We start from the raw sequence: 8,680 nt of genomic DNA on the forward strand, positions 1-8,680 counted from the left end.
CTTTGAAATGTGCCACTATAATCATATAAATCATAGATCAAAAGTTAACCGTCGATTGTTGTTTACATTTATGCTTCATTTTTCTCACCAAATTTTGTTTTTTCAGATTTTCTTTTTTGAAAACATGATCTATTAGAGGATACAAGAAGATGAACGGTTCGGATCGTTGATATTATGTTCAAAGTTTTACCATTAGTGAAAATATTGCTTGGTGTTTATAAAGTCTCTACAAACTATATAACATCGACTCATATTTCAATTAACCGTATCGGGACGTGATATCAAATATCTAAACCGTTCATCTTCCTACATCCCCCATAAGATCATGTTTTCAAAAATGAAATTTTTAAAAATGAAATTCAATATAAAGAATAAAGTCTAAATGACAATCGAGAGTTAAATACAAATTTAAGGTTTATGGATTATAGTGTCGGATGTCAAAGTTGACCCCTTCACGAAAGTTGTAAGTTTATCACTACGAGTGATTGTATGTGTGTGTGTGTATATATATATATATTTTTTTTTTTTTACATTTCTTACACTTCTACAATAATTATTATTAATTTTATTACTTTTACACTCAAATAAAAAACACTATTCATGACGGTTTGGAGGGTTTTAAAAATCTAAACGATAATGTAAGTGTAATCATTGTCTACTCGTGGAGAAATGATGAATCACAAGTGTTTATATATTCTTTCACATTTTTCATACTTGTAGGAATGTCTTATTGCCTATACTAATACTATACTAGTTGATTTTAAGTAAAACTAAATAAATGAATAAAACTTAATTTTTTTAACTTATATATAATAATAATACAAAAATATATATTTAATATAGAATATACCAATATATACAATATAGCTATTGTATTTTATAATAATTTTTTTAGCAATTAAACTTTAAAATTATAATTTATTTTTATTACGGGTTACCCACGTGTTACTCACGTGTATACCCATTATTAATTTGTTCTTAATTTGTCACTTAATAATGACCCAATTAGTTATCATGTTGACCTGAAATCTGTTATTTTTATGTCTTTTTCATGTCTTGTCACTGTGTCGTATAAAAAACTGACAGGTCTAATTGCCAACCTTATCAGAGTCCTCAAGTGCTGCACTGCAAATGGTGAAAAAGGAGTGATGGGACGAGAAGATGAGAGAAGCTAGAAAGAGAAAGAAGAAGAATATGGGTCTGGTCACGGCTGTGTGCTCTTTTAACGATTTTCTATCTTCTCTTTTGGGTTTGGTGAGTTTTAGTGATGGAAGTGGTATGTCAGAAGAAAAGACTATATATTGATGAAATTGAGATTCCACCATAAAATTAATTGGCAATATAAGGAGTAGCTCAAGATCATATAAGCACATAACAAATCTTGTCCCTCACCAATGTGGGACAACTCTCAACACGCCGCCGCACGTGTGGCAGATTTTCAAGCCTACACATGGACAACAACTGGGTGACGTGGAGTGCGTGTGGCCGTTGGGCTTCACACGTGGACAACCTTGCTCTGATACCATGATGAAATTGGGGTCCCACCATAAAACCAATTGGCAATATGAGGAGTAGCCCAAGATCATATAAGCATATAGCAAACCTTGTCCCTCATCAATATGGGACAACTCTCAACGTGTGTATATATATATATATATATATATATATATAGAGAGAGAGAGAGAGAGAGAGAGAGAGAGAGAGAGAGAGAGAGAGAGAGAGAGAGAGAGAGAGAGAGAGAGAGAGAGCATTTTTCAAACCAACAGATGATTGCCATGGCAAGTAATTAGCGGTTTTTGCTTAACCCACGCTCTAGAGAGAGAGAGAAAGATAGAGAGCATTTTCCAAACCAACAGAGGATTTCCATGGCAAGTAATTAGCGGCTTTTTCTTAACCCACGCTCTGTTAATGTTTACAAGGTTACTGCTGGATTATACCCTTTTTGGCTTCACACCTTTATTTGTTAAGAAAATTATATTAATGGTACATCTAGTATTATGTCTTTTTTGGTCATTTCACACAATCATAGTTGTTTTACATAAAAATTTACCAAACACTAACATACTGCTTTTTTTTTTTCAAAAGTACTTCAACAAAAAAAATTACTAAACACTTTGCTGCTTTATTTCACAGGTACTTATTCTCACAGTACAGCAAAAGCAGTTTTTATTTTCAAAGTACAGCAATACCAAACCAGCCCTATGTCTACCAAGAAGAACAGATATTCGTCGAAGAAAGCCGAGGATTGAGGCTTGCTGATGCTCAGGCTAGTAATCGGAAAGCTAGTGCACAAGAGTCTCTCGATCTTAGGGGATGTAGTCAAATTAGGATTTGGTAGGATTTTAATACACTTTAAAATCTAAAGGTAGTCAATCATGATTTTATAAGATGATTTTAAGGATTTTGAAATCATAGTGTAGTCAAATGAAGATTTAGGATTTTAAAGAATACAACAAAATCCATGAGTAGTCAAATATGATTTTAAAAAATCAATACAAGTCTAAGGGTAGTCAAAATACTAAAGATTTGTTAGGATTTTAATTGTAGAGGGATTTTGATGGATTTCAAGGTGGATGGTATAAATACCAAATTGCATTAAGAATCTCACTCTTCCCCCTATGATTTCTTTTCACATTCATAGATAGAAGAGGAACAGTCTCAAACAGAAAAAAAAAAACAGTTTTCAAGATGGCATCAACTGATTTCTTTTCAAATTCATCAGAAATCTGCATCAAGAGTCAGCTATGAATGTGAAAAGAACAGTCTCAAACATAAACAATTTTTGAAGAGTTAGATAGAAGATGGCAGAATCTCACTCTTCCATTTTTTTTTCATTAGAGTAGTCATAGCTGACTCATTCTTTGCTTTAATGGAAGTTGTTTATGTTTCTGGATTTTGTTTCCATTTCCTTCACCATTCTCTCTTTATTTGATTCTTTACCTAAACAAGACAAGACCAAGAATGCATTCCTGCAATGAATACTTTTCTTCCCTGCCATGAGTACTTTTCTTCCTTGTCGCATTCAAACTATTATATTTGAGCTGATGGTTCTTACCAAATTGTAAGCAAAACTTGGGCCATGAATTAGAACAATTTTCACGATAGCCAAACTTGGCCATTTTCTTCTCTACAACAACATTTGGCAGGAGTTTGTATAGGTTAAAATCTTTGAAATCCTAAGAAATCCATAAAAATCCATGGAAATCTATAATACAAATCTATATAAATCTGCCAAAATTCATAAAAAATCATTGAATCTATTAAAATCCTTTGAAATCTGTCACTTATAAAAAGTCTTTTAAAATCCTCTGAAATTCAAGTTGACTACACCCCCCCTTAGCATCTAGAGGCCCTCACGATCGCCACCATTGTCACAATGATTTTGATGACGAATCGGAAGTGACGACCGTGGTGCCAGAAGACGTTAAAGAAGGATACTCTGTAGTTTTTGCTGTCAAGGGGAATGAAGCAGAGAGGTTTGTGGTTATATCGGAGTGGTTGAGTTAATCTGAATTTTTGAGGTTACTGGAAGAGGCCAAGGAAGAGTATGGATTTGGTTAGAAAGGTTCTCTTGCAGTTCCTTGCAGGCCCGAGGAATTGAGTAAGATTTTACAAATAGAAGAATTCATTTTAATCTTTGGCAAAGAGAACTTTTAGATTAAAATCACGAGTAAGATCAAAATCTAATTTTAGTCCCTTGATACATTAATAACCTCATTTATTAATTATATTTTGATTTTTTAATTATTTCTCTTTTTCTTCCTAATTTTTAATGTATTAATTTTATTTCATTATAACTTTCATTTTCATTTCATTTATCGTAATATATTTTGTTGTAAACATTTAGATAAACTAATTTTTGTTATACAATATATTTTGATGTACATTCTTCTTCATTTAGGTACATTAAAATCATTATAATATATTTTGGTGCATATATTTAGGTACACACATTTCGATATAAACATTTAGGTACATTAATTCAATATAATACATTTCGGTACTAACATTTCGATGCATATATTTCGGTACACACATTTAGATACATTAATTTAATATAATATATTTTGGTGCATATATTTTAGTACATACATTTCAATACTAACATTGACACACCCCGATCCTAAAATCAAGGTGTGCTAGCCGTCACGTGGGCATGACGTAACCAAAAGTGCGATGCGAAAGCAAAAGATAAAAGAAATACAAAGGAATAAAAACCAACTACTAGCAATAATATCCAACTAACATGCTAGAGTGAGTTTAAGTGTGAAACACACATATTCAGAGCATAAGTACTAAGTGTAGTCAAGTAGGACCATTACAAACCCGAAGGTGAGTCCTACATTTAAGTAGTCTGTCAGTACGCCATGGGAATCCTCATGGGCCACCAACACTGCTAACTAGAACCTGGAGGGGCGCAAAACAAGATTGAGTGGGTCAGTACAACAAAGCTTTTCGAAAATATTTCATTTAACAACACTTCTAACCCCTCACTGTAAAACCTGTATACTTTCCCGGAAGCATAGGGAGCAGCATCACCATAACTGCCTAATCCAAAGTTCTGCTGAATCGGCTCTAGAGGTGGCATAGCAGACTGCTGAGGCCCCTGCTGAATCTGGGGACACTGAGCAGCTCTATGTCCCATCTGTCCACAAGTGTAGTAACCACCGCCACTTCTCCTACACTCTCCATGATGTCTGAAATTACAACGGTGGCACAACGGAGGATCTGAACCATCAGCACCACCAAAGTCTCTCTGTCTCTGAAACCTGGGTCCACCAGTAAATCTTCCACCTCTTCTCGGGCTTGTGACACTAAATCCTCTGCTGGAAGAACTCGAGCTCGCTCCACTTCTCTTGAAATTTTGTGTCTTACGGGGTCTATGAGTGGAGATACCTTTACCCCTGTCATCTTTCTTCTGATTATCATTCTTATCTTCATCTTCCTCACTATCACTATGAAGATTTTTGGAATCCTCCATCCGAACCAAAATCTCAGAAAACTCAAGGTAAGTGGTGCAAGGAATCGCACTAGTGAACGTCCACCATTTCCTCTTAGTTCCCTGCTTAAAACGGCAAAGCATCTCTACCAGATTACCAACTGTATCAGGATTATAGCGGGATAAGTCTGTAAACTTCCTGTAATACTCATGCGCCGACATATTCTTTTGCTTCAATTGAGTGAACTCCTGCTTCTTACGATCAATGTACTCCGGGGGAACAAATCTTTTCTTAAAATTCTCTTTGAATACTTCCCAATCAGTTGCCGCTTCAGGTGACATAAACTGAGTTTGATTTACCCACCAAGCTGCTGGCTCTCGTCCTAAAAACCAAGTAGTGGTCTCGACCCATCTACTAGCAGGAAGATTCCTTTGACTCTGCATCACCTGAAAGGTCTTCTCAATATGGTCTAACCACTTTTCTGCCCCTTCATGACCCTCATTACCCATGAAGTGGTTTAATTTCAGATTGTACATAGTCTCCAGGGGTGTTCTTTGAGGAGGACGGATTACAGTCTGAAAGGCATGGGCCATCGCTTCCCCTAATTGAGTTATATCAAGGAAATTAGGCTCAAGAGCACGACGTGATTCCCTACGAGGCGGCATGGTTCTGACAGAAGACATCAAAAGAGCATTAGAGCATTCACAATATATACATGACTGCAAACCTACGCTCTGATACCAAACTAACACACCCCGATCCTAGAATCAAGGTGTGCTGGCCGTCACGTGGGCGTGACGTAACTAAAAGTGCGATGCGGAAGCAAAAGATAAAAGAAATACGAAGGAATAAAAACCAACTACTAGCAATAATATCCAACTAACATGCTAGAGTGAGTTTAAGTGTGAAACACACATATTCAAAGTATAAGTACTAAGTGCAATCAAGTAGGACCATTACAACACCTGAAGGTGAGTCCTATATTTAAGTAGTCTGTCAGTACGCCGTGGGAATCCTCGTGGGCCACTAACACTGCTAACTAGAACCTGGAGGGGCGCAAAACAAGATTGAGTGGGTTAGTAAAACAAAGCTTTTCGAAAATATTTCATTTAACAACACTTCTAACCCCTCACTGTAAAACCTGTATACTTTCCCAGAAAAATAGTATATATATAACCATATAAAACAGTAAAACTCAAATCACAAGTCTTTAACACTTTTCAAGGAATATGCCATGCTATGCTTCAAACATGATAAGGATGCATCAATATAACGGGTGAAATAATGAATCAACCGAAGACCCTGCAGCTGTCATGTACAGTTAATTCTATAGCTCAATATCCAACCCAACCGGAGTCACCACTGTGACCTATACGACACTACTCTGCACATAAATCGGAACTACCTGAAGTAGTTTGTACGACAAGAATGGTGTAAGAATACGCTCTAGTGCTTCTCTCATCAACAGCTGTATAATAATCTAAAGTCACCTACAAGTCGAAACCACCTCTAATGGTCTGTACGACATGTCGGAACCACCTCTAATGGTCTATTCGACATGCACCTACTTGGATCCAAGGTGAGCGTGTGGTGCGGGGTGAATAATATAAGCACTAACACCAAGGGTGCAGGTTATGAGCTCTCAACACAAATCACATCAAATAATAAACTATATGAACAACATAAAACTCACATGATACTCACCTGTGCGTCCACAAATCACATCATATATTATGTATGCATGGCATTTTAAAACATACTTCCATTTAAATTCAATTTTTGGGAAAAATCAGTAGTATATAGGTATAAACAGAAAATAACTGCCCACTCACTGGTATGTCGAAGGGTCTTAACCCCCGTGACGCCCTTGAACGCGCTCGTCCTCGGGATAGGTCTCACCTATATGCGAAACAACTATAAAAACGTTATTTTAAAGCACACAACCAACAATACGTAATAACTTCTCATACGATGCTCAATTTGGGTATATGAATATACCACAGTGACCTACTCAACGTCACGGACGTCGAGGTATTTTTAAAAAAAAATTTGGATCTATCACACGCCCTCACGCGCCAAAAATGGCATGGACATACGCACCCCCACGCGCGTCATCCCCTACCTCCAGTCGCCGGACTGGTTTCGCCGGCGACGGAAAAGTCGCCAGTTTCTGGGTTATTTTCAAACTTCTTATTCTCCGTCAATTCTCAACCATTTTTTTCGCAATTTATACCAAAATGAAGCCCTAAGCATGTAGAATCACGATGTACTAATTTAAGGCTAAAAAACACACGAAATCTCACCGGAGAAAATCCAAGAAAACCGGCCAACTTCGAACCTTGCGATCCTGACGTCCAAAACCTTCAAAGTAAGTACTCCGAGCTTCCTTGGGACCTCACTAAGCTCCCTGTAGGCTTAGAATTCCCTGAAAACCAACATTTCACGTGTGCATGAACAGTGACATCAAACTGGGTTACGGTTTCGACGTGATTTCGAGGGTTTCCAGTTCTAAAAATAGTACCAATCGATTCAGGAGGTTGCAAGGATGAAGGAACTCACCTTTTTTACGTTGATCTGTGAAGTTTTGAGGGGTTTGGTTCTTGTCCGTACAAGCTCGAAAGGGAGAGAGAAAGAGTGAACTGAGAGGGAGGAGAGAGAGGGCACGGGGTGAGTGTGCGTGTCCCGTGTGTGTGTGTGTGGTCCACCCAAAACAAACCACATTCCAAAATTCTTTAAGTCCCTAACCACACAAATTGTATACAACTTTTAATCCACTTAAAAATTTCCAAGAATTTAGGAGAGTATGCAATATTCAAATAACATGTCACACGTACCTTAGCAACCGTTAAGGGCAATTCCGTCATTTCACATCCACGATAAATGAAATTTTGGGGACGGGCTGTGACAAACATTTAAATACATTAGTTCAATATAATACATTTCGGTACTAACATATAGGTACATTAATTGAGTCTTTCAAGTTTGAAGAATGTTAGATAAAATTAATAAATTAAAAAACTCTTTTTTGGTCAAAAAATAAATTAAAATTTGTATGTTAATAAATTTAAATATTTAATGGAAGAAATTAAATAAAAGGGAACTTTAACGAAAAGCACCCGGTATTGTTCACTTTAACGAAAAACCACATTTTTACACTAAAAAGTCAATCCTGGTACTATTCACTTTACCCTTTATTTTGTCCTTATCATTAAAACTCAAAGTTTTCAAGCTCTTTTCATTAGTTTTCCATAAATAAAATGCACATTGATTATTTTGAATTAAGGACACATCAAGGAATTATAATCAATATATAATCTAACACCAGATTTATTTTAAATTTCAATTTTCTTAAAGAATTAAAGTTAAAAATCCCTTTTACAAAACAGCAAGAGGAAGAAGAGTAGTAGAACATGTAATAATATTAATTTTACAGTTATACAAGGATACTAGCTAGCAGTTCAAAAGAACAAATTTTCATGTAATTTTCAAAGTTTATGTAATTGATTATTCATGCATTTATTTATTTATTTTTGTTCCCTTGCACCGAGTGTAGAACAAACTTCTACACGGAAATAATGAGAAAATTCATTCAATCTTAAATGATGATTTCTTCTGAGGCAAGTACGTAGGGTGGGTTGACTAGGATTTTTTTTTAGAGAGTGATTGCAATGGCGGAGCCAACATTGGAGTATTGGTTGCCGCTGACTCTTATAACTTCAAATATCTCTTCTTTGAATTTT

General features: G+C 36.0%; 1 pseudogene; it reads left to right on the forward strand.

The window, feature by feature from the left end:
* The first annotated feature begins 2,201 nt into the window (after positions 1-2,201).
* On the forward strand, positions 2,202-8,390 carry LOC126620032 (protein SMALL AUXIN UP-REGULATED RNA 10-like; annotated as a pseudogene).
* Positions 8,391-8,680: the final 290 nt, after the last annotated feature.

Source organism: Malus sylvestris, chromosome 4 (assembly GCF_916048215.2).
Source record: "Malus sylvestris chromosome 4, drMalSylv7.2, whole genome shotgun sequence".
NCBI lineage: Eukaryota > Viridiplantae > Streptophyta > Magnoliopsida > Rosales > Rosaceae > Malus > Malus sylvestris.